The sequence below is a fragment of the Notamacropus eugenii genome, chromosome 5, assembly GCF_028372415.1.
Source record: "Notamacropus eugenii isolate mMacEug1 chromosome 5, mMacEug1.pri_v2, whole genome shotgun sequence".
Classification (NCBI taxonomy): domain Eukaryota; kingdom Metazoa; phylum Chordata; class Mammalia; order Diprotodontia; family Macropodidae; genus Notamacropus; species Notamacropus eugenii.
Window position 1 is genome coordinate 199,145,608 of NC_092876.1, and position 27,005 is coordinate 199,172,612.

The 27,005-nt window shown below is 40.7% G+C and overlaps 1 long non-coding RNA gene across 1 annotated transcript; it reads left to right on the top strand.

Moving 5' to 3' along the window:
* Positions 1-614: 614 nt before the first annotated feature.
* Positions 615-5,986, top strand: LOC140505655 (uncharacterized). Its single transcript, XR_011967596.1, has 3 exons — positions 615-2,570; positions 3,311-3,428; positions 5,599-5,986. It is a non-coding gene; the product is annotated as an uncharacterized lncRNA (long non-coding RNA).
* The last annotated feature ends 21,019 nt before the right edge of the window (positions 5,987-27,005 follow it).

Consider the following 27,005-nt stretch of genomic DNA (forward strand, 5'->3'; position numbering starts at 1 on the left):
ATATTCCCAACATGAAGCATAGCGCTAGGCACATAGTAGGTTGATTGACTGGTGAGAATATTGTTAAATATTCAATATGAACATCTACTCCTAGGAAACTGGCAAATGTCACAATTCAGGGCTTGATTTATTGTTTCATTGATAGCTTAGACTAAAGAAACTGATGGAGAACAAGTTAATAATGTATATTAAATTTAAAAGTATGTTGTGCATACACTTTCGTTGGAGATTGTTTCTGAGTCGTTTTTCAGGCGCGTCCAACCTTCACGGCCCCATTTGAGGTTTTCTTGGCAAAGAGGCTGGAGTGGTTTTTCATTTCCTTCTCTAGCTGATTTTACAGATGAGAAAACTGAGGCAAACAAGGTTAAGTGACTTGCCCAGGGTCACACCACTAGAAAGTGTCTGAGACTAGATTTGAACTCATGAACATGAGTCTTCCTGACTCTAGGCCTGATACTCTATAGGTTAGGGATTCTTAACCTGGATTCCACTGGTCATTAATTTCAGTGGTCTGTGAACCTGAATGTGAAAAAAATAACATCTTCAATTCAATGTAATTAGTCTCCTTTGTAATCCCACATATTTTGTTTTATGGATTTAAAAACATCCAGGGAAGGGCTCCATAATGTCACCAGGTTACCACAGGGGCCATGGCACAAGAAAGTTCTAGAAGCCCTAGGCTACACTCTCTCTTGGTGATCTCATCTGCTCCTGTGGATTCCGCCATCACCTCTACGTCAATGAATCTGAAACCTACGCTTCTACTGCTCTTTCATCGTAAGGCTGATGGCAGAAAGCAAAGCTGGGAGGAGAGTTATGTATGACTAAAGTCTTCTAAGAAGTTCGGACAATGACGAGGATGAAGGTCAGTAGAAGAGAGTAATGAGGGTGTTTCAAGCATTTTTCATGACCCCTGAAAGAGGAAAATAATTGAGATATGATGGTATTAGAAGGCTGATTTCCTTCAGTTTCTTCCTCTATACATGCCAGGGCTTGACTAGATGATGTCTGAAGTCCCTTCTGACTCTAGAATCATTGTCCTGAGACTCCTAAGAGAGTGATTCCCTTCCTAGATGACAAGGCACAGAATAGCCCAGGTAAAGGCAGCAGTAGCAAGGTTACCTAGTGTATCATCCTACACAAAAGGGGATGAGTGTAGGTGGAAAGAGTGCCAGATATGGAATTAGAGGACCTGGTTTAGATCCCTAAGTACTTACTATGTTCCATATGCTCTGTATTAAGTGCTAGGAATACAAACCTAAGTGAAAAGACAGTCCCTGCCCTAAAGAGGCATTCATTCTAATGAAGAGTGGATGGGGAAAGGGAGGAGAGAGAGAAGATAAATATCTGAGTGGAAAAAAGACACCTGGAGTTAGGAGCAGAGGCCCTCCAGGAGGACAGAAGGAATGAACACGAATGGCCTAGGTACTTTCTTTAAGATGGAAATTCTGAGAGGAATCAGAGGAAGAGGCCTCAGGGGTAGAGTGAATGTCCAGGGTGAGAGGCTGTTGGACAGTAATGAAGAAAGAAGTCCAGAGCTACCTATGTGATCTTGGGTAAGTCATTTAACTTTAGAAGCCTCAATTTCCTCATCTTTAAGATGAGGGTGGATCCTAAGATTTCTCAATTCTTCTAAGCTCTAAGGCTCAGCTTCTCTGTTTACTCCCCATTTTCAGTGCATGAGAACCTAGCTGTAAACTCTTTGAAGTTATTATTAAAGTTATCTTGAAATGCCACTGATCAAAGCAATATTGGATTTTCTAAAGTTCACAAATGGCCACAATTTCAAGTTTGTGAATGGATCAAACAATCAACAGCCTTTACTGTGTCCAGGTACTGTGGTTGGTGCTGAGGATACAAAACAAAATGAAAAAGTCCTTCCCCTCTGTTGGAGAAAGTACCTTATATAGTTAATGCAAGACCATTTGGGGGTGATATGAATAAGCAGGAACAAGAAAGGGAATCGGAAAAGGCTTTGCATGGGGGGCTTGGATGGGCTTTAGAGGAAGCTGGGAATTCTGTGGTGAACACTTCAGGATGGGGTACTTTCCAAGCATCCAGGATTAAATGCAAAGAAGGAATAAGGACAGGAGGTGGCATACACTATGTGTGAAAAACAAGGAGGTCTGTTTTGGGGGATTGTAGAGTTTGTGAAAGGGAGTAATGTGTGATCACCCTGGTTGACAAAAAGAAAATATTACTTAATGCTGAGTACAATTATTTTGTTGAGTTGTTTTTCAGTTGTATCCAACTCTCCTGACCTTGGCAGAGACACAGAAGAGGTTTGCCATTTCCTTCACCCAGCTCATTTTACAGATGAGGAAACTGAGGTAAACAGGGTTAAGTGACTTGCCCAGGGTCACACTGCTAGTAAGTGTCTGAGGCTGGATTTGAACTTCTGAAGATGATTCTTCTTGATTCGTAGCCCAGTGTTCTATCCAGTGCACCCCCTAGCTTATTTATTCTAAAACACTTGCTTTGCTTTCAGGAAGTCACCTTCACTGCCCCCCATTCCCCTGTGAAACCAATAAATGGGGTAAAGAAGAGGAGACTAAAGCAGTTGGCCTAAGGTATCATGAGAGAGCCCATCAAAACACCTGATTAAAATGTGACACAATTTACCGATGATGTGACAGGTTACTATCACATTTTCAATATGAATATTAAGTAAATAAAGAGGGGGTATTCAGTGTCTGCTGTGTTTTTGTATGTAATGGAATCAGCTTTCACTATTCACTCTGGGCTATACTTCTGAGGGCAGGCATGCCTTTAGGCTGGCATATTCATTTAGCATATGACTCATTCAATCTGGAAACATAACAGAAATGTCTACCAACTAATGAATTGTGAAAGAACCACAACATTTCTTCCCCTCGGGTTTCCACCTACGACATTATCACAAAATAACATTAATGTCATGAAACCTAGTTAGAATGAAAGAATGTTACTAACCGGAATTCAGTCTGTTTGCCTTTTGTAATTTAACCAGTAGCATTTGATCAAATTCTTTTGAGGCTGTATTATTTGACATTGTCAGAATGCAGGGGGAATGTAACTAGAAAATAGATTTTTTTTTCAACTGAAATTAGCATTTGTTTATTTCATTCCTAATTTCTATAATGGTCACATGAAAAGAAAGCAACTCTGTGCTATGAACATCAAAACTGACTTTTCTCAATGGAATGTGGTGCTCTGCTGAATTCAAACTGCATTTAAAAGAGACAGAATATTGTTTCACTAAATCCAGACATATTAGCAACATTAGATCCAGGAAAAGAACACGTTAACTTTTCTCCTTTCTGCTCACCAGTTAGAACTTGGGACTGAAATTTCTAGCATCAACCACCAAGAATCCTAGACTGTCAAGTTCGGGAGAAATTACCTACTTCAGCTGCCTCATTTTACAAAGGAAGAAACTGAGCCCAAAGGTAAGTGAAGTGGCTTGTTTAAGGTCACTCAGAACTCAAGGCAGAGCCGAGGTGAGGGCCCAGGTGTCTTTTCACTTTAGAGAAACAAATCAAATGCACACTGGAAATATTGCTGTTCAGAAACTGGACCCACCCCCACTATAAGCCTCGATATTCCATGGGTTTGAGTGAGTGTTCAACATTGTTAAGTCTTTGGCTCCATTTTTCTCCTGGCACAGAGGAAAGGGAGACAGGGGATCTGATTTGGAGTCAGAGGCCCTGAGTACAAAATTCACCTCTGGGGGCAGTTAGTTGGTAAAGTGGATAGCCTTGGAGCCAGGGGGACCTGAGTTCAAATTTGACCTCAGACATTTGGCACTTACTAGATGTGTGACCCTGGGCAAGTCACTTAACCTGGACTGACTCCCCAAGAAACCTCATTTGCTATCTGTGTGTCCTTGAACAAGTAATTTAATTCCTCAGAACCTGTTTTCTCTCATCTGTAACATGAGGTGATTTGTCGTTCAGTCATTTCAGTCATATCCAACTTTCCATGACCCCATTTGGGGTTTTCTTGTCAGAAATATTGGAGCAGTTTGCCATTTCCTTCTCCAGCTCATTTTACAGTTGAGGAAACTGAGGCAAACAGGGTAAAGTGACTTATGCAGGGTCACACAGCTTCTATTAAGGGCAAATTTGAACTGAAGTCTTCCTGACTCCAGGAAATGGTTTCTTAGGTCCCTTGGGGCTCTAAATATATGATTCTTATCTCCTAAGGATTCATGACTTTCTAAGTCCCTTATGGCCTTAAATCTATGATCTTATGATCCCTCAAAGGTGTTATATGTTGTGTATGATCAGAGGCAGCATGTTAAAATCATGTGTCTCTTTTTAGTTTAATTATAAATAGCACTACTTCAGAAAAGGAGATGCCCAGATCAAATATAAATGGAATTTTTAAATTTGTCTTTCTTCTCCCTGCCACCCACCCCCTGCAAATTATGATTTGCCAGATTGGCCAAAATGTATGCTCCTTTTACCCACCTTCAGGGAATCGGCTGGTTTTGGAAGAGGTCAAGCCTTTTTTTTATTTTTTGCAATTTATTTAATTTAATTAAAGATTTATTTAATTTAATTTATTTAATTTTATTTAATTAAAGATTTATTAATCTTTTGATTGAGGAAGAAAAAATTCCAAGCCCATTTTAAGTTATCCAGTCCTCTTTTGCTTCTACTTTAGAATGCTCATGGACATGACTGGAGACAGTTAAAATGTGAAGAGAAAAGGCTGGCCATTTCAAGTATGGCCTGTGGGGCTGTCATTACCTAGATGGGGTCACCACAGCAGGGTCCAGGTTCTGAGCCATGTCAACTCTTCAGTTTCAAGAATTCAATTTCAGCAATTCATCCAGGATCGATGAGAGATCTGGACCTGGGGCAGAGGGCAAACGCCTCAGATTTTTCTCTCTCTTTTTTTTTTCAGTTCATTGGCAGTCATGTTAACAAACACATTCAGGGTCAAGCTAATGTTTTTGTAACAGGGCCCTGGAGCCTCATTCTCAAAGCACATCCAGTGTGCTTTACCTGTTGTCAGTCCTAATGGAAAAGGCTAGGGAGCCTGCTTCTGGAGCAGTGTGATGACATGTGGTGGAAGGGCCTTGCTCCCTGATTCAGACTATTTCTGATCACCTGGCTGTGTGAATGAGCTGCCCTTTGACTGGTGGATGAGCTAGAGCTGAGAATGTGTTTAGAAACATTAAGTGTATAAGGGACTTCCTCTTTTCTGAATGGCCGCATTTCAGTGAAAGACACATTCTGTAAGCCTCTGGATGAGGAAAAACTTTGGGTTTTCCTCACCTGTGGCTGATATGTGGCTAGTGAATATACTTTTTGCCTTTTTGAGTTTATTCTTTCTTGATTTTATGTAGAGACATATACCTGTGAGCTTCAAAAAGCCAGAAAGAGCAGCCACCAGAGGGGTAGGAGCTGGAGGCCAGGCCAGAATTTGTTACCAGCAAGGCAATAGTGCAGCCTGATGAGCGGGAGTCATATCCAGTGGTGGTTATTGGTATTTATCCTTCCTTCTTGAAGGGACCAGTGCCATCATAAGGATAATATCTTGACTTTTGAGTGAACTGGACTGAAGTGAGGTAGAGCTGGGCAAAGCTGTCAGTCTTACTCTCTCTTCCAGAGTCATCGAAGTCCAAGAAAAAAGTCAAGATGGCTGGCGATGGTCCAGGATGCAGTGGGAGCTGAAATGTTAACTGTCTAGCAGTGATGCTGAATTCAGAAGTGAATTTGGTAGAGAAAATGCTTTGTAGGAACTGCTTTAGGTCTGAACCTACTCTCCCCAGGTACAATAGAGGCATTGAGGAGAGTATATCCTCAGGTGTTGGAAAAGGGGAAGAAAAGTTTATTTTTTTCAAGAAGCATCCCTTTGCAAAATATAATTGATGTTAATTGTTTAAATGATACTAGAACACTTAATCATTGGCAATTTATATTGGAAAGAACACATGGGAATGGGTGTTTAAGCTGACAGCTTTGGAAAATCAGCACTGACCCTTCAAGAATACCCTTAGGACCCTGAGGGAGAGATGTAGTTTTGATCTGGGACACCTGACTCATCAGTGTGAGTAGAGGTTGGGATAATAATCCCCAAAGTTGAGAAGAACTACAGTTATCCCTTCTACATCACAGTTTTGCCTGTCTCAATATCAATGTATCATGGGTCAGCATAAAATATTAAATGGGAATTTTTTTTTTATTTCCCTCCATCCTATCCTGTCCCCCATTACTTCTATTATCTTTTGATCCTATCCCTCCCCATGAGTGTCGACCTCAAATTGCACTCTCCTCCCCATGCCCTCCCTTCTATCATCCCCCCCACCCTGCTTATCCCCTTATCCTCCACTTTCCTGTATTGTAAGATAGGTTTTCATACCAAAATGAGTGTGCATTTTATTCTTTCCTTTAGTGGAATGTGATGAGAGTAGACCTCATGCTTTTCTCTCACCTCCCCTCTTTATCCCTCCACTAATGAGTCTTTTGCTTGCCTCTTTTATGAGAGATAATTTGCCCCATTCAATTTCTCCCTTTCTCCTCCCAATATCTTTCTCTCTCACTGCTTGATTTCATTTTTTTTTTAAGATATGATCCCATCCTCTTCAATTCACTCTGTGCACTCTGTCTCTGTGTATGTGTGTGTGTGTGCATGTGTGTGTGTGTAATCCCACCCAGTACCCAGATACTGAAATGTTTCAAGAGTTACAAATATTGTCTTTCCATGTAGGAATGTAAACAGTTCAACTTTAGTAAGTCCCTTATGACTTCTCTTTGCTGTTCACCTTTTCATGGTTCTCTTCATTCTTGTGTTGGAAAGTCAAATTTTCTTTTCAGCTCTGGTCTTTTCATCAAGAATGCTTGAAAATCCTCTATTTCATTGAAAGACCAATTTTTCCCCTGAAGTATTATACTCAGTTTTGCTGGGTAGGTGATTCTTGGTTTTAGTCCTAGTTCCTTTGACTTCTGGAATATCCTATTCCATGCCCTTCAATCCCTTAATGTAGAGGGTGCTAGATCTTGTGTTGTCCTGATTGTATTTCCACAATACTTGAATTGTTTCTTTCTAGCTGCTTGCAATATTTTCTCCTTGACCTGGGAACTCTGGAATTTGGCCACAATGTTCCTAGGAGTTTCTCTTTTTGGATCTCTTTCAGGTGGTGTTCTGTGGATTCCTTGAATATTTATTTTGCCCTCTGGTTCTAGAATCTCAGGGCAGTTTTCCTTGATAATTTCATGAAAGATGATGTCTAGGCTCTTCTTTTGATCATGGCTTTCAGGTAGTCCCATAATTTTTAAATTGTCTCTCCTGGATCTATTTTCCAGGTCAGTTGTTTTTCTAATGAGATATTTCACATTATCTTCCATTTTTCCATTCTTCTGGCTTTGTTCTGTGATTTTTTGCTTTGTCATAAAGTCCTTAGCCTCCATCTGTGCCATTCTAATTTTGAAAGAACTATTTTCTTCAGTGAGCTTTTGAATCTCCTTTTCCATTTGGCTAATTCTGCTTTTGAAAGCATTCTTCTCCTCATTGGCTTTTTGAACCTCTTTTGCCAATTGAGTTAGGCTAGTTTTCAAGGTGTTATTTTCTTCAACATTTTTTTGGGTCTCCTTTAGCAGGGAGCTGATCTGCTGTTCATGCTTTGACTTCATGTCTCTCATTTCTCTTCCCAGCTTTTCCTCCACCTCTCTAACTTGATTTTCAAAATTCTTTTTGAGCTCTTCCATGGCCTGAGCCCATTGGGTGGGCTGGGACACAGAAGCCTTGATTTCTGTGTCTTTGCCTGATGGTAAGCATTGTTCTTCCTCATCAGAAAGGAAGGGAGGAAATGCCTGTTCACCAAGAAAGTAACCTTCTATAGTCTTATTTCTTTTCCCTTTTCTGGGCATTTTCCCAGCCAGTCTAAATGGGAATTTTTTAAAGCAATTGTGTGGAAGCTACAGAGGATACAAAAAGGTGAGCAGATGACACAGAAAAAGTTTAGAAACTCTGAAATGCATAAAATATATGTATAGTATTGTATAATATCAACCCAAATTTTATAATAATATACTATAAACACCTCATAAAAGAAAAAGGAAAAAATTCAGACTTCTCTGGTACGAAGGGAGGACCAAATAATTTTATATGGATTTTCCAGATAGTGGGGGCACTGTGCCCCTAACCCTTGTGATTTGGAAGGGATAACTGTACATTTTTATACACATGACAAAATCTCAGCCTAATTCTTATCAATTCTTTTCCCTAGGCACTTGTGTTATATAAGTTTATTGTGTGAAGCTTCATGTACAATAGAAAATGGATAAGCTTGAGTGTTTAAGGGAAATGACTAAAGGAAAACAGTCTTTCCAGATCTGGTTTGAAATTGGGCTCCAAATGGCACTTTGGCTCAGTCTCCCATCTCCCACTTGGGAGGACCTGCATCTATTTATCTATGACAGTAAACACTTTCTTTTCATTGTTCTGCTTGCTATACCCATTGGTGTTCACTCAGTCAAAGAGAAACTACAGCAGGAATCCAAGATGCTTCAGGTTTCAAGAGTGGTGAAACAGGCAGCTTTAGGATAAAGACTGTTGGTTTTTTTTTTAAACACATGAGCTTAGATGCATCTCCAAATTAATAAGTGCATGCATTTGGAATTTTGTGATGATTCTCTCCTTGGGGATCCATATTCTGGTACCAGTTTCTAGGTGAGAACTCGACAAGAACCCTTTTGGAAATAAAATGCTAACAGCTAAAGTTCACAATGGACTTGTTTTATACAAATATGTTCCATAGTCAATAGTAACATACCAAGAAAGTGTGTTCCTCAGGGCACAAAGTGTTACTATACATAATAATAATATTGAAGTATTATCAAGACTTGAGCATACATAGAAACCAATTGTAGGACTGGGATTTGGAGTCAAAAGACCTGAATTCTAGGTTTTCTGCCTGTCAGCTCTGTGATCTTGGGCAAGTAATTTAACATGTTTGAGCCTTATTTCTCTCATCTGAAAAATAAGGATAACAATACTTGCCTGTCCTACCTCACAGAATTTAGTGAGAATGAAATAATATTAATAGAAAAGTAACCTACAATCCATTACCAAAGTTCCAGGGTTACAAAAACCAGGTTCAATCCTGAAAGCATCTCAATATTACCTCTATGGCTTATTTTGCCCCCAGGACTGGGTTTCCCAAGGAACATCTGAATATGGATTATGTCTTTCAAGGCTCAATTCTTCTGCAAGCAACTGAGGTTATTAAGATATTAACACTAGGGCTTTATCTCAAAGAGATCATAAAAATGGGAAAAGGACCCACATGTACAAAAATATTTATAGCAGCTCTTTTTGTGGTGCCAAGAACTGGAAATTGAGGGACAATTGGGGAATGACTGAACGCTGTGGTATATAAATGTAATGAAATTCTATTGGGCGATAAGAAATGATGAGCAAGTGGACTTCAGAAAAACCTGGAAAGACTTATATGAACTGATGCTCAGTGAAATGAGCAGAACCACGAGAATGTTATACACAGTAACAGTCACATTGTACAATGACTGACTTTGACAGATTTAGCTCTTCTCAGCAATGCAAGGACCTAAACCAGCTCCAAAAGACTCCTGATGGAAAATGCCATCCACATCCAGAGAAAGAACTATGGAGTCTGAATGCAGATTGAAGCATACTATTTGCTCTCTTTTTTTGTTTTGTTTTTTTCTTTCTCATGGTTCCTCCCATTTGTTCTAATTCTTCTATACAACATGACTAATGTGAAAATATGTTTAATAAGAATGTATATGTAGAGCCTATATCAGATTGCATGTCTTCTTGGAGAGGGGAAGGAAGAGAGGGGAAGAAAATTTAAAACTTATGGAAGTGAATGTTGAAAACTAAAAATAAATTAATTTATTAAAAAAGATATTAATACTATGGAAGATTATTAAAAGGCATATATATCTATATCCATACACACACACACACACACACATACACACACACACACACACACACATATATATATTTGTAAAAGGGACCTTCTTTCCTTTTGCTCTGGCACCCACTGCTTTTGTCCTGTTTTGTGGCTACTATTGCCATTACCATCCACCTCGTCTTGATCTAGAAGCTGCCATCCTGAACCAAGAACTTCATACTACATACTTTTCACTGCCCCACTGGCTCCCCATTTATTAATTGGTGGCCACCATCTTTGTCTTGCTAGTGCCCCCTTTCTCTTCCAGAAGCTTCTTCCCAGAGTTGTTTTCTTTTGAGTCAGAATGTATCCTTGGGCTCTCTTCTAGTTTGTACAAGTAGAGGAGGTATAAAGCTGCTCAGATCCTTTTCAGGACTGCTCAGTTTCTCTCAGCAGGAATCCTTGCATTTTGCAAATTATTTTGTAACCAGAAGGTGCAGAATTATGACTGTTATTATTCTTGGCTTCTTTCCTTATCAGTTTTCTAAGTTCAATATTTAGTACTCAGAGTTTACTGAGAATGAAAGATGCTTCTATCCTCCAAATAGAGACAACGGTGGCAAGCTGAAATGCATTTGGTCACTTGTCATATAACCTTAAATAAGGAGCCAGAGAAAGAAATGATGATGAACGTTTTTTGTTGTTGCCATGTAAACTGGTCCAACAGGTGTTGGGAAACAGATGTGTACCAAGCTCATTAGTAGTCGTGCAGAAAAATTCAGAAAGTATAGAGAATATTTCCCCTCTGTGGGTGACTGACTTCAGAAGAAAACATGTGGCTTTGTCATCATCAGAATTTCTCATTATCCAAAGCAGGGGTTGGCAAACTACAATCCTCAGGGTAAATCTGCCCACTGCCTGTTTTTGTATGGCCTGTGTGCTAAGACTGCCCCAGTGCCAGACTTGGGTTTTAGGCAATGAAATACTTTGAGAATATAGGAATGTTGCATAGCTCTGTAGCTTGAAGGGATCTCAGTGGCTTTCTAATAATAGAATAATAGCTAGCATTTATAGAAATGCTCTAAGGTTGCAAAGCCCCATATATGTCAACTGACTAGATTCTTACAACCACCCTGGGAGGCAGGTGCTATTATGATCACCATTGTAGAGATGAGGAGACAGGCTGAGAGATAAAGCGACTTGCCCAATGTCAGACAGCTAGTAAGGGCCTGAGGCAGGTTGGGTCTTCCTTGATTTCAAGTCCAGAGCTCTATTGATGTTGTACAGTCTTGTGTAACTCTTCTTTGCCCAGGGGATGATACCATCTATGAGATTTTCTGGGCAAAGATACTGGAGTGGTTTGCCATTTCCTTCTCTAGTGCATTAAGAGACTTGCTCAAGATCACACTGCTAGTAAATGTCTGAGGCTAAATTTGAACTCAGGTCTTCCTGACTTCAGGACCAGTGGTCTGAGCCATCTAGCTGCCCCAGAGCTCTTACCCTTCATTTAAAAAATAGCTCAGAAAAAAATAAATACTAGACCAAGGGAACATATAAGGTCAGAGGTGGAATTTGAACACTGGACCTCTGACTTGAGACGGAGCTCCTTCCATTGTATCCCAACATCCTCTTGTTTGGGGCTTCCCTTCCAGGAATAAAAGCCTTATTTCCTGTTGTTTCAGGAGCCTCAGCATTTCTCAAGATCATATTTAAAACCATCTACCTTCCAGTGCTTCTGGAGCACTCTACATAGGTTTCTGGACACTTAAGATTAACCACACCGCCTGCGGCAACCTGAGAGGGCTGTGAAATGTTAGCACTCAGGACTACTTCCTCTTATGGCTGAGTGATAGAGTCATTCTGAATTTTGGAAAAGACCAAAGTATATTTTCTTAGGAGACTCCTAATATTTCTAGTCAGTATTCTAGCAAGACTTCCATTCTTAGAAGGCGAACTAAAAGAAATCATTATTTTTGTGAAGAATCATACTATCTGGAATATAATGTAGAAAATCTTTTTGTATATCTGTGACTTTCTAAAATTTGCAACTCAAAGCTGAACTTCATTCAAATAAGCTACTAAAACCTTTATTATAAAGATATAATGTACAAGACTCAAAAGCCTAATCAGGAGTCAGAGTTCAGAGGACACTTCAGATGGAAATCCTTAGTAGAAAGGGAGAATTCTTTCCACTTTAGCAATCTGAGTTAGAGAAATTCTGGCTACCTGTTTTCTTAATAGGCTGCAAAGTTGTTAAGACCTAGGGAAGTAAGTCTTTAAGAAGCCATAGCTACTGATGACAGGGATTGTCAAGAGTCCCAGGATTTTCTGGGAGGGCATCTCTGCAAAGAGGGCCTAAGGCTCAAGCAAGAAAAAACAACTAAATGGGAAGGCAGGAAGGCAGGAAGGCAGGCTGGCAGGCACTGTTGAAAGGAAAATTCTTCATTTGGGCTTTTACCCTGATTAACGAGGCAAAACTCTGGACAAAGAATTAAAAGGATTTTAATGTAAGTAAGCCTGCGTAGCAACACACTGATGGGCTGGGTCACTGGAGATCAGCATGGCTTCAAGGTGGGGGCAGCTTTTATAGGGAACTTTAAGATGATCCAGAGAGGTCCACCTGAACAAAAGAGGTTGGGCCCTTGAATGTCAGTTCCTCCTCAGGATAGCAAGAACGAGACAACTTACAGGTAGGGATATGTGACAAAGAGCAGGTGATATAAAAACTGCAGACTTGGTGTCTCCTTCCTAATCAGAGCCTCACCTAATGGTGTTTGATAAGCAGGGCTGGGAACAGTAGGTAACTGAGTCAACGTAACTTTTTTTGCACTTAACAATATTTTATATTTCCCTAATTACATGTAAAGATAGTTTTCAACATTCACTTTATAAGATATTTCATTTCAAAATTTTCTTCCTCTGTCCCTCCCTTCCCTCTCTCCTCCTCAAGATAGACAATAAGCAATCTGACATAGTCACCAGAACTTTCTACAGCTGAAAGGAAGGAAGGCACGAAGAAAGGAAGGAAGGAACAAAGGAAAAGAAGAAGGCCAGGAGCTGGGTGGTTGGTAAATGGGAAGCCTGAGAAGGCTAGCTTCTCATCCACAGCACCTCTCCACCCACCCAACTCACAGGCATTCGGCCCTAGTTAGCCTAAGGCTACATACTGGGTTTAGCAGTGTTAGGGGTTTCTATGACTTTGGTGATATGACTTCTATCACAGCTAGCAATATCCTACTCCTTCCGAATTCCCCCAACCCCCACCTATAGCCATTGTAAGATCCGGAGACCCTAGATGATTTTTGTCCCACTCCCCACCTCCTCAGTCGATAGGATGAAATTACTGGGTTAAGGGGGAAAGTACTTTCAGACCTAGAGTGGTCGGTCACATTTACATATGAAAGAGGCTAGAAATTTGGTGGAGGAGCCTCGGAGACAATGAATGTAGATTGCCTAGGTGTTTTTCTGAGACATTCATTTACATGGGCAAATAGAGTGAATTGTTTAAAAACAGGGAATTGGCTCCCTACTGGGCAGTCTAAAAGCAATGCTTTCAGTCTAGGCGACTGTGGGACTTCGGTGGAAGAGGAACTTTGTCTTTAAAGAACCCCTTATTCCTCTTTGAGATCAAAAGGTAGGGGAAGGGAGGGAAGTTTTTTCTCAGAAGCAAGGCTAGCTTGTCTCCGCTATCCAGGTGCTTCTGCTGTAAGATGCCACTGCGGATGGAGGAGGAGCACTCGGGGAGAGAGCGGCCCCCTTTCCCTTCCTTGTTGGCTTCTAGATGCCCCAGGGTGAGCTCAGTGCTCTCTGCCTTGATGCTAACTTCTTCCCTCTCCACGCCTGTCTCATAGATAGCACCTTCTTGCTCTTTATCTAGGATAAAAGGGGCATGACTGATCCTTTCAGGCAATAATTAGGGGTTTCCCCAAATCCCATTAATTGCCTGCTTTTGACCAAAGCCCTAGAACTCCATCAGGTTGATTGAGGAGATTTCTCTGCAGCCTTTGACAGTGTTGTTCCCTCTTGTCCCGGAAATTGTCTTCAATGCAATCAATGGCAAACGATCATCCACACTCTTATTATGTTATCTGGTGGTTGAGAAAACACTTTCATGCTCTATTATCAGGTTGTTTAGGAAAACTCCAATTTAGTCAGGGGTTTTCCCTGACCTACACAGTCTTGCCACAATCTCCCTCCTTTTCCATTCAAAGCAAAAATCATTTCCGTGACATCCTGAGTGTTTTTGGCACAGCCTCTCTCTCAGTGGATGACAGGATGCTCCTTATCCTTTATCTAATGATATTTTGCTCCCCACAGAATCAGAGAATTATAGTTTTAGAATGAACCTTCAAGTCATCTAATCCAACTCACTTGGAGCAGGAATCTTACCTACAATTTCTGACAAATGGTCATCCAGCTTCTTTTAGAGCATCTGCAGTGGTAGGCAGCTTCCCCAGAGAACTGGCAAGATTTTGGAATAGCTTTAATTATTACTGTTATTTTTGGAGGCAATCAGGGTTAAGTGACTTGCCCAGGGTCACCAACTAGCAAATGCCTGAGGCCGAATTTGACTCAGGTCCTCCTGATTCCAGGGCTGGTGCTCTTATCTACTGTGCCACCTATATGCCCCAATAACTTCAATTATTAGAAGAGAGGTAATGTGGCCTGGTGGATTTATCAGTACTGTTAAAGTCAGGAGGAATTGAATTCAACACACTGCTACTAGACAATTCTTCTATACCTCCCTTCTCAACTCACTACCTCACTCTGCACAGCAGTTCTCCCAAACCTTTTTATCCCTTTTCAAAGCCCCTGGGGCTCCCTCCCCACTCTGCTGAAAACCTTGCTCTATATTTTACAGTAAAAATTGAGGCCATTGGCCAGGAACTCCCTCTTCTCCCTCCTTCCTCATCTCCTAACACTCGGATGCCTTCTGCCACTATCTCCTCCCTCATCCTGTCTCACACAAGGAGGTAACCTTACCGTATGCCAAGGCTAATCCCTCTGCCTGCACATGTAATCCCATTCTGTCCCATCTCCTCCAGGAGGTTGTCCCCTTGGTCATTCCCACTCTCATTTATCTCTCCCTGTCTACTGACTTATTCTCTACTGCACTCAAACACACTAATGTCTCTCCTATCCTGAAAAAAAAAACAAAACCCTGGCTTGATCCTTCCCCTCCCCCTCTAACTATCATCCTATAACCTTTCTGCCCAGGTTGTTGGTTCTGTTGTTTTCAGTCAGGTCTGACTCCTTGTGACTCCATTTGGGGTTTTCTTGGCAAAGATACTGGAGTGACTTGCCATTTCCTTCTCCAACTCATGTTACAGATGAGGAAACTGAGGCACATAGGGTTAAGTGACTTGTTCAAGGTTACATAGCTAGGACATGTCTGAGGCTGGATTTGAATTCAGGTCTTCCTGACTCCAGGCCTAGAATTCTATCCCCTGCTCCATCCCTCATTTAACTGACTCCCAAATTACCAATGACTGAATTGCCAAATCCAGTAATGGCTTTTTCTTAATTCCTCATTCTCCTTTGACACTGTTAATCACCCTCTTGCCCTTGAAGCTTTCTTCTCTAGAGTTTTGGGAAACTCTAACTCCTGATTTTCCTCCTACCTATCTGACCTCTCCTTCTCTTGTCTCCTTTGCTGAATTCTCTTTCAGATTCCCTTTAACTATACTTGCCCCTCAGGGTTCTGTCCTAGATCCTCTTCTCTTCTCCTTATATATTGTTTCACTTGCAGATCTTATCAGCTTCCATGGATTTAATTTTCATCTCTGTGCTGCTAATTCTCAGATCTGCATACTCAGTCCTAACCTCTCTAATTGACCTCCAAGCTCACATCTCCAAGTGCCTTTTAGATATCTGGAACTGGATGTCCAGTAAACATCTTAAACTCAACATATCCACAGTAAACTTACTATCTTTCCTCCTACCCTCTCCCTTGCAAATGTCCCTATTACTGTCAAAGGCAATATCATTCTCCCAGTCCTGCAGGCTCTCAACTGGGGAGTCGCCCTGTATTCCTCATTATCTCTCGATATCCCCCCCTTCCCCATAGCCAGTCTGTTGCCCATTTCACCTTGCAACGTCTCTTGAATACACCTCCTTCTCTCCTCAGATGCTGCCACCGATCTAGTCCCTCATCACCCTAATCACCCTCATCACCTGGGACCTGGATTATTGCAATAACCTGCTGGCAGGTCTGTCTGCCTGAGTCTTTCTCCTCTCTAGTCTGTCCTCCATTTATCTACCAAACCAATTTCCCTAAAATGCATGTCTGATCATGTTACCTCTTCTCCCCCTCAAATCGATAAACATCTCTAGGATCAAATACAAAACCCTCTTTTGGCATTCAAAGCCCTCTACAACCTAGCTCCCCCATCTTTCCAGCCTTTTACCTCACTGGCTGCTGCCTGGTACTCTAAACCCAGTGATACTGGCCCCTTTGTTGTTCTTAGAGTCTCTTGGCTTTGGGTACTTTCTCTGGTTGTCCCCCAGACCTGGAATGCTCTGCCTCTAGGCCTTCCTCGCTTTCTTCAAGTGCCAGCTAGTATCACATCTTGGGGAAGCCTTTCCCTATCCTCCCTAGTTCCAGTGCTTTTGCTCTATAAATTATTTTCTATTTTTTCTGTACATGTGTTTGCTTATCTCCTCCATGAGACTGTGAGCTCCTCCAGGAAAGGAACTGTTTTTTGCTTTTCTTTATATCCTAGCACTTAATACAGTGCCTGGTACACAGCAGACACTTAATAAATGCTTGCTGACTGATTGTTGGGTCATATGATCACAGATTTAGAAGTGGAAGGCTTAGAAGCCGACTGGTCCAATGCCCCTCGTTTTAAACATGGGACAATCAAATCTCAGAGAGGCTAAGAGATTTGCCCAATATTATATAGGTATCATTGCTTTGAACTCAGGTTCTCTTGCTATAAATCTGGTGCTCTTTTGTACCTCTGGAAGGTAGAAGAAAGAACTATAAAAGCTAGAGGTGGCTCTGCTCTGTGATCTCCTCAGTCCTAAATCAGGAGCATCCAGAATTCATTGTGTTGAGTACATTTTTGAGGAGGGATGTCAGGTAAAGAGGGATTACATTTACTCTACTTGGTTCTTCTCAAACCCTTGCCATCTGGTTTTTACTGTGTTACTCAGCAGCAAGGTAGACATAGAGTGAGGAGAACCTGAGTTCAAATTCAGCCAAAGATACTTATCTGATAGCTGTGTAACACTGGGCAACACCACCTAACTCCTGCCTGCCTTACTCTCCTTATTTGTAAGATAGGGACAATAATAGCAGCTAGGTGGCATAGTGGGTTGAGTGCTGGGCCTGAAGTCAGAAAGACTCCTCTTCCTGAGTTCAAATCTGACCTCAGACACTAACTAGCTGGGCAAGTCACTTCAACCTGTTTACATCAGTTTCCTCATCTATAAAATGAGAAGGAAATGGCAAACCACTCCACTATCTTTGCCAAGAAAACCCCAAATAGGGTTATGAAGAGTCAGTACAACTAAACAACAATAAAATAGCATATACCTTCCAAGGTTGTTATGGAGATAAGATTTGTAAAGCACTTTGTAAAGCACTTTGTAAAGCGTAAAGTGCTATGTAAGAATTGTTCTCTCCTAAGGTTACCAGTGATCTCTTGTTTGCTGAATTTGATGGTCTTTCCTAAGTACTCAGTCTTCTTGACCTCAGCAGCATGTGGCACTGCTGACCACCCTCTCTTCTCGTGCACCATGTTTTCTCTGGGTTTCAGGACACTGTCTGCTGTTGCTTCTCCTCCTGTCAGTGTGGCTGCTTCTTCTAAGACTCTTTGGCTGAATCACCTTTCCTGACCCAACCACTGACCATGGCTCTGTCGTGACCCTCTTTTTTTTTTTTTCTCTTCTCTTGGTAGTCTCATAAGCTTCCCTTGGTTCAGTTCTCACCTCTCTAAAGAGGACTCTCAGCTTGATAAACCTGGCCCCAGTCGCTCCTCTTAGCTCCAGTAGATGGTGCAATGGAGTCAAGAAGACTTGAGTTCAAATTCAAATAAGTTTTCACATATGTAAAATGAGGGGGTTGGCCTCAGTAGCCTCGAAAATCCCTTCTAGGTCTAAATTCATGATCCAATGACCCTATATAGGCTTCTCAAACTTGACCTGTCATTATTTCCCCTCCTAAACTTTACCCTTCTTCCTCATATCCCTATTTGGTTTAAAAGCAAGACAGAAGATAAGAGTGCCAGCCACAAACCCAGTGTTGTTGTGATGATCAAATGAGATAATATATGTAAAGCAATTTGCTTCCTAAACCTTAAAAGCTCTATGTAAATGCTAGCTACTATTAGAATCCTCCTTGAAAGATCCTTATCCTAACTCTCACTCTCCCTGAGATAAATTTCAGGCCCACTAAGTTTAGTTACATCTCCCCCTCAGTATTCTCAGAATGTCTTTGAGGAATCCATAGTTATTCTCTTGAGCCCCCACCAGTGTACATTCCTACAAGATTTAAATTCCTATAAGAATCAATTTAGTTGTCAGTCTTAAGTAGCTTTTAGAATGAGGTATTTATTAAGTTGGTTTAGTAAGAGGCAGCTAGTATTGGGCTTAGAGTTAAAAAGACTCATCAAATCTATCCTCAAACATTTCCTAGCTGTGTGACCCTGAGCAAGTCACTTCACCCTGTTTGCCTCAGTTTCCTGATCTGTCAAATGAGTTGGAGAAGGAAATGGCAAACCATTCCAGTATCTTTGTCAAGAAAACCCCAAATTGGGGTCACAAGGAGTGGGACACGACTGAACAACAAGAGTAGGATCCGTCGGCACACAAAAAAGAACAGTTGGTACAAAATGTCCTGTCTTCCTCTCTGCCCCTCCAAACACACATTAATGAGACATACTATCTCACAAGTACATACAGAATCCAGGAAACAACTGGATCAAGTTTAGACAATAGAGGCAACAAAAGGGTAACCCAACAGCTCTTGGTTGCTGGAAGCTCTTTTCTCCTATTCATGGGGTACTCAAGAAGTTCTCCTTAGTTACAGTAAAACTGTGTCCATCTATCCTCAGCTCCTGATGGAGTCACTGCCAGGAGCTGATCCATGGATGAAGCTGGGACACCAGTGGGAAAGAAAGAAAATCCAAAATGCTCTAGAGTTTTCAGAGCTTGCAAGGTCCTTCTTTGGCTAAAGGGGCAGGGAGAAAGGATACCTGGACATGGCTGGAAACCAACATTTCTCTACCCTCTCATCCCTTACCCACAGTGATTCTGCTCAGGAGTGTGCTGGAAAACCACATGCCCCAATTTCTGGAAATCAGTCACTTCTCTGTATTGGGTAATTTATAGACAAATGTCATTATCATTACAGGCTGAAGACCTTTTAACACTCAAGTGTAAGGATTTTAAGAAATTTAGACAGTGCTTACCTAGTTATTTAGTCTAAAATGAGGTGGGGTGGTTTTGACTCCACCTTTATACTTGGCTCTTCATTCTTCCTTACTCTCCTACAGCCAATGACTTATGAATCCACCTGTGCAGCTAGGCCACCTCCAGTTGTCCTGATCTATATCTGGCCACCGAACCCAGACAACTCTGGAGGAAAAAGTGAGGCTGGTGACGTTGCACTGCTTTGCCTCACTTAAATCCAATTCACTTGCAAGTCATGGCATCATCTTCCTGATGTCATGGTCCTCTTCAAGAACTAAGGACAAACCACAACCACACAACCAACTCTGCAACAACTGTCTCACGATTTCTTTTCTTCAATCACATCACTAACACTTTTTTTTTCAGGCTCTTATCCCCAGGACCTTGGGCTATTGAAAAAAACCACCTGTTTCTTCTTCCTGCCTCAGGTCCCTCCCTCTCCATTCCATTCTCCCTGTAGTTGACAAATTGATATTCTTAAAGCACAAATTGGAACATGTTAGTTTCTTGCTTAAGAAGCTCCAGAGGTACCCAATTGCCCTTGGGTAAAATACAAACCCTTCTGGCCACCTAAGACCCTTCATCATCCAACTCCAATCTACCTTTCCAGGTTTATTGCACATGACTGTGCTTCATGAACCCTATATTCTAGTCATACCAGCTTACCTGCTGTTTCTCATACCCCTCCTCTATTACCCATTTCTGTTCCTTCTCACTGGCTATCTTCCATGCTTAAAAGGCTCCCCTTCTTCACCTCTCCCTCTTAGAATCCCTAATTCCCTTTAAGACTAAGCCCAGGTCTCACTTTCTGCTGAGGCCTTTCGCCTTTCCTCCATCTGTTTCTTAGTGCTGTCCCTCCTGCTCCCTTTCCCCCCAGTAATTAGAAGGGTACTTTGTAGTTTATATTTACTTATCCATGGGCATTGTGATCCCAATAGAATGTAAAAGCCTTTTTCAGTTTTATGTCTCTATATCTTCATCAACCTCCACAATGGTACCTCACTCATAACAAGTACTTGAAAACACTCATTGGATAAATAAATTTAGAACCTCACTTGGTAGAACTAGAAACAATGGGTAGCAGTTTCAGAGAGGCAGATGACGAATTGGTATAAGGGAGAGAATCCATAGAAAGAAGAGTCACTTGACCATTAGGGCTTCGAGGGGATTGTCCTGAGAAAGAGGTCCCATTAGTGGAGACTAGATGACCTCTCATTAGGATGTTGGTTGTAGAATAGACTTTGGTTTATTTATGTATTAGACTAGATTACCTTTCAGGTACCTTCTAACTCGGAGATTCTGTGGTTCAGGATCAAACTCCACTAACCTCACAATTCATACTAATACCTTCCCTGTGTATATGGTGTGGGGTTTAAGAACTGGGAGAGTAAAGAGATCACATATCAGTGTCCAATAATCCCCACTGTTGCTGTGAGTACTCAGCCAGGTACAAAAAAAATCAGACCCCCTATCACTGGCAGACCAGTTCCTCAGAGGCACTCCTCTAGCCTCTAATTATTGCTGGATATTCTGATATTCTCAGGTACCTTCCTCCACCCAGGGAGCAACCTTTATGAAATTCCAAGAGGCTTCCACTTGAAACTGGAGCTTTGTCTGAAAGCATACCCTGGAAGTTTTTCCTGAAAACCTTGGCTCTAGAACATTTAGTTTCTTAGGGAGTATGTGTGCGTGTTTTAAACTAAAAGCACTCTTTGAGAATCTAACTGAAAGGAGGGGAATCTGATTCCTGCACCCTCCATTGGGTGCAAAGTTAGTCAAGCATTAGATGTGCTGAACTGTGATAGTTCTTCCTCAAAAAAGGCTGGGGATTTGCTGCATGCCAAAGCATGGTGCTTACTGGGCTTTCCAAGCCTTTGGAAAGAACACAACGAGCCAAGAGCAAACCTCATGATTGTTCTAGCCAAAGTGAGAAAGCTGCTTTCACACCCTGGGCAATGCTGATTTGCAAGACAATGACCTACACCAACTTTTTGGATCCTTTGGTTTCTGCTTGGAGTTTGGCTGGATCATTCTTAGGTATCAGAGTATTATCTGAATGGTAGATAGACAGTTATTCTTGGAGCCAGAAACCTAATTAGGAACCTTTGCAGGCAAAAAGGAAGTATACTCTCAGTTGGGAAAAAGAGGACCCTGAGTAGGGATGATGGGAAGGAAACCTCACTCTACTGCATCATCAAATAGCATCTAATCCAATCCAGTTCATTCTGATCCAACAACAATTTTGTTAAATGCCTTTTAGGTATAATAAGAAATATATTGCTTACAACCTCAGCTCCTAGTACAGTGTTTGGTACATGTGGTTGAGTAGCTTTTCAGTTGTGTCTGAATCTTTTTGACCTCCATTTGGGGTTTTCTTGGCAAAAATGCTGGAGTGGTTTGTCATTTCCTTCTCTAGCTCATTTTATATTTGAGAAACTGAGACAACAGTTAAGTGACTCACCCAGGGTCACATAGTTAGTAAGTGTCTGAAGTTAGACTTGAACTTAGGAAGATGAGTCTTCCTGACTCCAGGCCTGGCATTCTCTCCACTGCACCATCTAGCTGTCCTTTGGGAGATGTCTTGCTAGACTGAAGAAGAGCAAATATGACAATTTTTTTTCTTAATTGGGAAAGATAATTGAGTCTACATACTGTAGGCCAATGAACTTGACTTTGATTCCTGGGAAAACAGTAGAATGGATTATTAAATGGATGATTAATTCCAGGAAAAAACAAAAAACATTGTTCACAGAAACCCGCAAAACAAAAATAAAAAACAAACCCAAACCAAAAAAACCAAACAACAGACTATTCATCAAGAGAGTGTCATGTCAGATTGAAAAGATTGGTTTGCCTAGATTTTTGTAAAATTTTTGACAAATACTTTCATACTTGTAGACATTAGAAAATTAGGCCTGGAGTAAGGAAGATCTTAGTTCAAATGTGGCCTCAAACACTACCTGTGTGACCCTAGGCAAGTCACTTAACCCCGTTTGCCTCAGTTTTCTTATCTCTAGGACAAGCTAGGGAAGGAAACAGCAAAACACTTCAGTTTCTTTGGCAAGAAAACCCCAATTGGGATCACAAAGTTGGACACAAATGAAATGATTTAACAACCAAATTCTTGTAGGCAGAATGCGAGGATATAGGCTGCTAGCTAGTAATACAATTAGGTGGATTCAGATCTGATTTAACGGTTAGACTCAGTCAAGAACTGATGCCAGTATGGAAGTTGGTCTGCAGTACATCTGATCAGACATTTGTCCTGATCAAACCACACCTGGCTTAAAATGTTTAGTTCTGGGCAATTCATTGAAGAGAAGGGAAACTAGATAGTTAAAGACTTTGATTGTTAAATGGGGATAATTTGAAGGACCTGGATATGTTTAATCTAGTATGGGGGAGACTTCTGTTGGGAAGACACATGCTGTTTGCTCAGAGCTAGGGCACAACCAGGGGTTATAGGTGAAGGTTGTAGAGTGGCAAATCTAGGCTTGATGTTAGGAAAAACTTTCTAATCATCAGAACTGTCCAAAAGTGGAATGAGTTGTCTTGGGAGAGAGTGGCTTCCCCCTTATCAGAGATCCTTTTAGCAAAAACTGGATGATCACTGGCCAGGTGTATTTTAGAGAGATCCATGTTTATATAAGGCTTGAAATGGATGACCTTTGAGGTCTCTTCCAGAACTCTGAGATTCTGTGATTTTTAAGAAGAAAAAAGGGCCAATGTGAGTGATGTTGTGGAGGGTAGAATCAGTAGGACTTGATAATTGATGGAATGGGGGGGTGGGTGTTAAGGAGAGGAAAGCATAACAGAGGAACTCAGAGCTTTGAGTTTATGTTACAATGACAACAGTGTCACCAACAAAACATTATGGGAAAAAAGGTAGATTTAAGAGGGAAAGTGACGAGTTCGGTTTTGGACATGTCCAACAAGGACAGAATATAGTAAGATAATCATCTCCCATATTCTGGACATTTTCAATCCTTCTATTAAGGTAGCATTAGTTCAAATGATTGTTTGAGGGCTGCTATATCACACTATTGATTCCTCTTAAGCTTGTAGGCCACTAAACATCTAGGGCATTTTTAATATGAATTGCTTAGGAGCTGTTTTCTTCCCTATTTTTTATTTGGGCCGCTGATTTCTTTCTTTTTTTTTTTTTTTAACCCAAGTGCAGGACATTACAAATTATCCTTTTTAAAACTGATCCTGTTAACTGTAGTCTCACTGTTCTAATGCATGGCGATATTTTTGATCCCACTTTTGTCATCCAGCTATATTTCCTTGCTTTGTGTATGTTAAAATTTGATAATGATGCCATACATGCAAACCATGCCATCCTACAGGTCATTAATTAAAAGGATGAGTGGAATCAGACAGGCTTTCATGCTATATATTTCAGTAAATCTCAGGTTTTCTAGAAAGCACACCTCTTATTTTGTACATAGCTTTCAGGTTTCAATCACTATATTTACCACCACTTTTATAACTACACAGTTGGTAAAGTTTTGATAAAGACCTACCCTTGACCTACTTCTATCAATTTATAACCAGTGCTCTTTGGATCCAGTCAGATAACCAATTCTGAACCCAAACAACTAATATAATCCATCTAACCTACATCTCTCCATCTTGTCCCCAAGGATATCATGAGAGACTGTCAAATAATACTGATATTGCTGAAGTACTGATATATTTTATTCGCAGTTCTCCTCTGGTTTAGCAACACTGTGAAGAAACAGATATTGATTTGGTGAGGGGGAAATCTCCTTAACAATTAGAACTATCTTGAAATGGAACTAGATGCTCTAGAATGTAATAGTTTCCCTCCTTTCAAGCACAGGGTATGCCACAGAGGGGAGTCTTCCTTCCCCTCTCTGCCTCCCTTCTCACCCCCCAGGTATAGATTATAGTAGTGGCCTCTCAGGTCCTTTTCCAACTCTTGAGATTTTGTGGTTCTGAGATCTTCCCAGAAAGAAAAACATATCAGGGTATGCCCTGACTAACATCAAGTCTAGACCATACTCAGATTTTCATATACAAAGAGGATTTGGAATAAAGTACACCCTATATTTGGACAATACAGTAATTTTTACACATGAAGGACAGCATTGCTTTTTGAAGCCTTGCAAACAGAGTAGGAGTGAGAATTCTGAGACATTGAGCTATTTCCATCCCTTTGTTTGAACGAGTACACTAATAAAGTAAGTAATAAGTGAGTCAACTTCTCATTCTTCAACCATTTTACTTGTGAATTTCCAGATGTTAGTGAACATTTTCAGCACTGCACATCTGCTTTAAATCATGATTGGCCTCTTGTGTAACGCCCACTCCCAGGGAACTTTCTCACTTTGAGTTCTATGTTTTATTTGTGATAGCTTAATGTTCAGAAAGCAATTTCAGTAAGTGCTTTACTTAATCAGTTTGCATCCACATATAGACATCTGGGACTCTACTTCCACAGCACTTCATGCCATGCAATTCCATAAATCTCAGTTTTTCTCGAAAGCACACTTCTGATTTTGTACATAGCTTTCAGGTTTCAATCACTATATTAAATGATCTATTCTCTCCAGTGTTAGGGGACACAGGGAGAAATGAACAACTATTATTGCTTTTGCATATTAAAAGAGGTTTATTTCATACCCTCAATAAGGTTATTAGAAGGGAATAGGCTGGCTTTTTGCAAGTGATATTTCTGAGATGACATTTTTACCATCACACAGTTGGTGTTGCTGAAACAAGTGGAGAACACAAGATGTCACCATGCTTTTCATTCAATCTAAAAAAAAGCATCCATTTCAGCAAAATTCTGCCTATAGGACTTGCCACCAAGGTATTTCCCATACATATGTCAAAACTATATGCATAATTCCTTCTATGTAGGAAAAGAAAGATGTAGCAACAGAGATAATCTTGCTTTATGGCCCCTTTCCCCTTCCAATCATTATCAGGCAAAGCATATAAATGCTTGTCAAAGGCATTTGCCATTACCATGAAGGAGATCCTAGCTGAACAGAGTACAAGTTAAAGAGGGATTTCTTATAGATGATAAGATTCTCAAGCTGATTCAGTTTGTGGATGGCACTGGGCTGATGGTATCAATCCCAGGAGCATTTCAGAATCTCCTTATTCTAAGTGAGATGTTCAGACCTTCCATGGGATAAAGCTACAGATAGTGCCAAAGGCTTCAACCTTTTAGACTTATCTTATTGATTAATCAGGGTGCTTCACTGATCCATCCACCCCCTTATACTTCTATTTACACATCTAGCCTCAAGGATGACTGTTTATTTGTTTAATGGTAGCAGCACTTTAAGATTTGCAAAATGGTTTACTTGTGTTATCTCATTTTATCCTCAAAACAACTATATAAGTAAGTACAGTTATGATTCCCATTCCACAGATGAGGAAGCAGGCTGAGAAAGGTTAAGTGATTTGCCCAGGGTGCCATATAATGAGTGAGGCAGCATTTTAAATCACATTTAATCAAGAATTTTTTTTGCCTTATTTACAGAAATCCACATGTTTGGCACAAGACCATTTGAATTCCACAATCTGGCATTTCACATAAGCAGTATAGCAAATATGTGATTAGCAGACCTTAAATCAACACGCTAGGATCTTGCTAAAGCACTATTTATTATTCTATCCAATTTCATTTCAGCTGGGTGAAATACCATGATTTGGGATCCCTCATGGAACTTGTAGTCTAGCAGAGAGATATGATACATACAAAAAGAAATATGACAAAAATCATACCCAAGAAGTGTAGATGAGGAATCCAAATGACACATTTGTGAAGATGGGAGAGATGTCAAAAAGCATGAAGATCACTGATGACTGGGCAGATGGAAAATTCTCCTTGCAGAAAGATATGACTTGAATTGAGATTTAAAGGATAGCTAGTAATTCAATTGTTGGGAAGCAGGAAAGGAATTCTGGGTGTAAGTATAACATAGCAACTCCTTTTGTTACCAAAGTCCTTGGCAGAATCAAATGGTTCAGTGTTCGAAATGGATATGGATTTTGAAAGAATTATCTTTCCTCTAATCTAGACAAATTACTTTTTATCTGGACCATGACATTTTGCCATCCTCCTCAATACAATATCCTAAGGACCACTAGACCTTTCCATCTACCCTGCATCTATCTGGACCATGGAATGTGAGCTGAGAGCAGGGGATAGATCACCTTTCTATTTATAACTCCAGTGCTTAGCAAATGCTTTGCATATTATTGTTCAGGTGTTTCTCTTTTGGGTCTGACTTTTTGTTACTCATTTGGGATTTTCTTGGCAAAGATACTGGAGTGATTGCCATGTCCTTTTCCAACTCATCTTACAGAGGAGGAACTGAGGCAAACGAGGTTAAGTGACTTGCCTAGGGTCACAAAGCTTGTCAGTGTCTGAGGCTAGGTTTGAACTCAAGAAGATAAGTCTTCCTGACTCTGGGCCCAGCATTCTGTCCATTGTGCCACCGAGCTGCCCTTAGGTATTTATATTTAAATATACATATATATGCACATATCCACCTATGCTTTGTATACAGGAAGTGCTTAATAAATATTTTTTCATTCACTCATTTGGAACACAAGCAAAGGCATGGACTTCAGCAATTTCAGGACATGAATAGGGTATAATAAATAGTACTGTTTGGCAGGCACGGTGGGAAGTTGTGTGAGACAAAACTAAAAAGAAATACCGGTGCCAGAGTGT